At 42.4% G+C, this 6,257-nt stretch overlaps 1 protein-coding gene across 1 annotated transcript in view; it reads left to right on the top strand.

Annotated features, from left to right (window-relative positions):
* The first annotated feature begins 5,020 nt into the window (after positions 1-5,020).
* PTGFR (prostaglandin F receptor) overlaps positions 5,021-6,257 on the top strand; it is a 48,709-nt gene continuing 47,472 nt past the window's right edge. The window contains exon 1 of the mRNA XM_003260236.3: positions 5,021-5,198. The gene's annotated coding sequence lies outside the window, so the exon portion shown is untranslated. The remainder of the gene's footprint in view (positions 5,199-6,257) is intronic.

Here is a 6,257-nt window from a genome sequence, read left to right as displayed (position 1 = left end):
TAAGTTCTTTGAAACCAATGAGAACAAAGACACAATGTACCAGAATCTGTGGGACACAGCCAAAGCAGTGTTTAGAGGAAAATTTATAGCAACAAATGCCCACAGGAGAAAGAAGAAAAGATCTACAATTGACACCATAACATCCCAACTAAAAGAACTAGAGAAGCAAGAACAAACAAATTCAAAAGCTAGAAAAGACAGGAAATAAGTAAGATCAGAGCAGAACTGAAGGAGATAGAGACACGAAAGACCTTCAAAAAAATCAAAGAATCCAGGAGCTAGCCAGACTAATAAGAAAAGAGAGAAGAATCAAATAGGCACAATACAAAACGATAAAGGAGATACCACCACTGACCCCACAGAAATACAAACTACCATCAGAGAATACTATAAATACCTCTATGCAAATAAAATAGAAAATCTAGAAGAAATAGATAAATTCCTGGAAACATACACCCTCCTAAGACTAAACCATGAAGAAGCCGAATCCCTGAACAGACCAATAATGAGTTCTGAAATTGCCTACCAAGGCAGTAATTAATAGCCTACCAAGCAAAAAAAGCCCACAGAAGACAGATTCACAGCTGAAGTCTACCAGAGGTACAAAGAAGAGCTGGTACCCTTCCTTCTGAAACTATTAGGCCAGCATCATCCTGATACCAAAACCTGGCAGAGACACAACAACAACAACAAAAAGAAAATTTCAGACTAATATCCATGATAGATATCAATGTGAAAATCCTCAATAAAATGGCAAACCGAATCCAGCAGCACATCAGAAAGTTTATCCATAATGATCAAGTTAGCTTCATCCTTGGGATGCAAGACTGGTTCAACATATGCAAATCAATAAACGTAATCCATCACATAAACAGAACAATGACAAAAACCACATGATTATCTCAATAGATGCAGAAAAGGCCTTCCGTAAAATTCAACACCCCTTCTTGCTAAAAGCTCTCAATAAACTAGGTATTGATGGAATGTATTTATGACAAATCCACAGCCAATTTCACACTGATTGGGCAAAAGCTGGAAGCATTCCCTTTGAAAGCCAACACAAGACAAGGATGCCCTCTCTCCCCATTCTTATTCAACATAGTACTGGAAGTTCTGGCCAGGGCAATCAGGTAAGGGAAAGAAATAAAGCTATTCAAATAGGAAGAGAGGAAGTCCAATTGTCTCTATTTGTAGATGACATGTTTGTATATGTAGAAAACCTCATCGTCTCAGCCCAAAATCCCCTTAAGCGGATAAGCAACTTCAGCAAAGTCTCTGGATACAAAATCAGTGTGCAAAACTCACAAGCATTCCTTTACACCAATAATAGACATACAGAGAGCCAAATCATGAGTGAACTCCCATTCACAATTGCTACAAAGAGAATAAAATACCTAGGAATACAGCTTACAAGGGATGTGAAGGATTTCTTCAAAGAGAACTACAACCCACTGCTCAAGGAAATAAGAAAGGATATAAACAAATGGAAAACATTCCATGCTCATGGATAGGAAGAATCAATATCATGAAAATGGTCATGCTGCCAAAGTAATATATAGATTCAATGCTATCCCCGGCAAGTTACCATTGACTTTATTCACAGAATTAGAAAAAACTACTTTAAATTTCATACGGAACTAAAAAAGAGCCCGTATAGCCAAGACAATCCTAAGGAAAAAGAGCAAAACTGGAGGGATTGCACTGCCTGACTTCAAACTATACTACAAGGCTATAGTAACCAAAACAGCATGGTACTGGTACCAAAAACATATATAGACCAGTGGAACAGAACAGAGGCCTCAGAAATAACTCTACACATCTACAACCATCTGATCTTTGACAAACCTGACAAAAACAAGCAATGGGGAAAGGATTCCCTATTTAATAAATGATGTTGGGAAAACTGGCTAGCCATATGCAGAAAACGGAAACTGGATCACTTCCTTACACCTTATACAAAAATTAACTCAAGATGGATTAAACGCTTAAACATAAAAGCTAAAACCATAAAACCCTAGTAGAAAACATAGGGAATACCATTCAGGACATAGGCATGGGGAAAGACTTCATGACCTAAACACCAAAAGTAATGACAACAAAAGCCAAAATTGACAAATAGGACCTAATTAAACCAAAGAGCTTTTGCACAGCAAAAGAAACTATCATCAGAGTGAGCAGGCAACCTACAGAATGGGAGAAAATTTTTGCAATCTCTCTATCTGACAAAGGGCTAATATCCAGAATCTACAAAGAACTTAAACAAATTTACAAGAAAAAAACAAACAATGCCATCAAAAAGTGGATGAAGGATAGAAACAGACACTTCTCAGAAGAAGACATATGTGTGGTCAACAAACATATGAAAAAAAGCTCATCATCACTGGTCATTAGAGAAATGCAAATCGAACCACAATGAGATACCATCTCATGCAGTTAGAATGGCGATCATCAAAACGTCCAGAAACAACAGATGCTGGAGAGGATGTGGAGAAATAGGAATGTTTTTACACTGTTGGTAGGAGTGTAAATTAGTTCAACCATTGTGGAAGACAGTGTGGTGATTTCTCAAGAATCTAGACCCAGAAATACCATTTGACCCAGCAATCCCATTACTGGGTATATACCCAAAAGATAAATCATTCTACTCTAAAGACACATGCACAAGTATGTTTATTGCAGCACTGTTCACAATAGCAAAGACTTGGAACTAACCCAAATGCCCATCAGTGATAGACTGGATAAAGAAAATGTGGCACATATACACCATGGAATACTATGCAGCCATAACAAAGGATGAGTTCATGTCCTTTGCAGGGACATAGATGAAGCTGGAAACCATCATTCTCAGAAAACTAACACAAGAACAGAAAACCAAACACCGCATGTTCTCACTCATAAGTGGGAGTTGAACAATGAGAACACATGGACACAGGGAGGGGAACATCACACACCAGGGCCTGTTGGGGCATGGGGGGCTTGGAAAAGGACAGCATTAGGAGAAATACCTAATGTAGATGATGGGTTGACCACCATGGCACGTGTATATACATATGTAACAAACCTGCACGCTCTGCACATGTATCTCAGAACTTAAAGTATAATAATTTAAAAAAAGGTAAAATAAATATTAATGACCTTCAAAGAAGAAAAAGTCAAGAAACGATAGATGCTGGCGAGGCTGTGGAGAAATAGGAATGCTTTTACACTGTTGGTAGGAATGTAAATTAGTTCAACCATTATGGAAGACAGTATGGTGATTCCTCAAGGATCTAGAACCAGAAATATCATTTGATCCAGCAATCCCATTACTGGGTATACACCCAAAGGAATACAAATCATTCTACTATGAAGACATATGCACATATATGTTTACTGCAGCACTATTTACAACAGCAAAGTCATAGAACCAACCCAAATGCCCATCAATGATAGACTGGATAAAGAAAATGTGGTACATATACACCACGGAATACTATACAGCCGTAAAAAGGAATGAGATCATGTCCTTTGCAGGGACATGGATGAACCTGGAAACTATCGTCCTCAGCAAACTAGCACAGGAACAGAAAACCAAACACCGCATGTTTTCACTTATAAATGGGAGTCCAGCAACGAGAACACATGGACACAGGGAGGGGAACAACATGCACCAGGGCCTGTTAGGGGGTGGGGGGCAGGGGGAGGGAACTTAGAGGACGGGTCAATAGGTGCAAAAATTTCATGTTTTTAAAAAAGAAAAAAATTACATATGCACTCACATATTTTAAAAATAAAGAAAAGAATAGTACTCTGTGTCATTCATATTTTCAGTATAGCTTATCACATAATTGTTCTTTGGATACTGGCCATTCACATATAATATTTCTCTAGTAACCAGGTTATCTAACCAAAATGTTTAATTCCCTCACCATAATTGAGTAACAATTTAGTTTACAAGTTATGATCATATCATTTAAAAAAATCTCAATATCTACCACAGGGGAAAACTGCAATCATTCTTTTCTACAGTTAATGGCTAATTTATTTTATCCCGCTTTTTCATTTTTTGATCCCTTCCAATTTCCAGGAATTTAGAGGTCCCTTCTGATTTTAGAATGGAGAAACAGTGTTCGTTTCCACGTGGTACTGATTTTTCACATAGGTAGTGGCAACATTTTACTACAATAAAAAGAGCAAAAGTCAGTAATGGATTCACATAAGTGTTTTGCTAGAAAAATGAGACACAGCTAATGGGTATGTGTCGAAGCAGTATTAGATAAAAGCAATTACAGAATAAAATGGCTCAAATTATAATTCCTAATGAAAAAATAGATTACTTCATCATAAATTTATCTCCACAAAATTTATTATTAGATGCACATTTCTTGGGGTATACATATCACTAGAAATTCTCTCTGCAGTGGACTTCTAAAATCACTGAAATGTTACTGATCCCTTATCTGCAGATGTACTTCAAGAAGGCATCTCACCCCTTTTCCTTTTCACATTCCTTAGAAAGCTGGAAACAGTCCCAGTCCTCTGTGTGACAGTGAACCCTAAGGCCGCGAGCGTTTTCATTTACAACACTGGGCTTGAATACCTGTTTTTAACTCCCTGGAGATATTTGCCACAGAATTGTCCCTCAAGCACATAACCTCTTTCTATCTGGTGTCTTTATGCGTTTTGAGGTGGACTTGGAATGAATTGTCTGCAAGCTACCATCTGACAACCTAACACACCATCTTAGGCTTTCCTCGGCTCTCCAGACTGCTGTCTTGCATCCCCAGAGATGGCTTGGGGATAAAAATTAGTTTAAAACAAAACTTTCTTCAGCTGGTCCAGCGGCTGAGGGCAGCTCTGATGCATCCGAGCACGGTGCCCTCTTCTCTCCCAGTTCTGCTCTGTGCCCATGGAAAAGGGGGCGGAGGCGAGAGAGAAGAGGAAGAGGCGGAGGTCACTCGCGCGCCCCATCCCTCCCAGGCTGCGAGCGCAGCTAGGTGCAGAGGGATCCCAGGAGCAGAGGACGCCCGGCAGGTTCCACGCTAAGGGAACGAGTGCGCGGAGAGGACGAGCGGCGGGACCACAGCCGGCGCCCGATCAGGATCTCCGCGCTGGGATCGGTGGAACTTGAGGCGGCGGCGGCGCGGGGCGCCATGGCACACCGAGCGGCTCCGTCTTCTGCTCCTCAGAGAGCCCGGCTGGCGGCCTGGGATGACAAGGTACCACCCCTCCAGAGGCTGATCCCAGTGCATGGGCTTCGCTTATCTAGACCCAGATTTAACCAACTCACCCCCTGAGATACCCGGCCACAGCTTCTGCTGGCTGCGCCTGACATTGAGTTTGGACCAGATTCCCCAAGCTAGGGAGACGCGTAGAGAAAGAAGGGTCTCGAGCTAACTCATCTCCATTCTGAGCTGCTCTGGGGGAGACTGGGTAGAAAGGGTCTCAGAAGAGGGAAATGGGCAGAGATTCCCCTTCTCGTCGCTGCGGGGTTCCCTGCGGGCGGCACTTCGAGTTCCTCACCCGGGGACCTCCTCACTCCCCGTGCCCGGGATGAGGGAGAAAACAGCCCTTCGGCGTTTGAGCAATTGCAGAAAGTTTCAGCGAGTTTGTTAGTTTGGAGAGGATGTTGAGAGGCCAGGCCGAAGGGCGGCGGGGGTAGTAACGGGCGAAAGTCGAATTGTGAGTAAGACCTGGAGGAGGCGACCATCCTGGGGGCAGCCTAGGCAGTCCCACTCGGGCTGGGCGCAGGAAAGGCTGGCTCCGGAATGCCCAGCCTCCGGGAAAGCTAGCTGCTCGGGAAACGCCAATCAAATTGGCTCGGAGAAGAGTGGCTGTGGCCTTGTGTATCCAGTGTCTGTGACTCAGGCTTCAACTCCCTAGGGAGAGAGTGACAAGTAAATACTTCGCCTTGAATGTTGCTACTCTGAAGCTGTAACTGGACAGTATCTTGGCCGAGGTGCACAGTGAGTGTGGCCCGCCCCCTGCCTCATCGCGAATCAGAATTTCTACACAGGGGCAGCTAGACCAGAAAACCTTCCGAGAGACTCACCACTCTGCTTTTCATGGGTTCAACGTGTGTGTGGTTTGCTGTTATTTGATTTATGCTTAGAAACATATTCAGAAAATCTGCATTTAACATCAATGAACTCGCTGGTCCCCTTCCAAAGTTTGGAGATTGTTATGTCTGCCTGACAAGCAGGTCATTCAACTGAGGAATAATCTGCAGTTTGGGGACAAAGCCCACCAGAGGAAAGAGCAGACACTTTAAAAGGTCT

This window comes from Nomascus leucogenys, chromosome 12 (assembly GCF_006542625.1).
Source record: "Nomascus leucogenys isolate Asia chromosome 12, Asia_NLE_v1, whole genome shotgun sequence".
Lineage (NCBI taxonomy): Eukaryota > Metazoa > Chordata > Mammalia > Primates > Hylobatidae > Nomascus > Nomascus leucogenys.
Note: the sequence above shows the minus strand (reverse complement) of the source record. Positions and strands in the feature narration are given on the sequence as shown.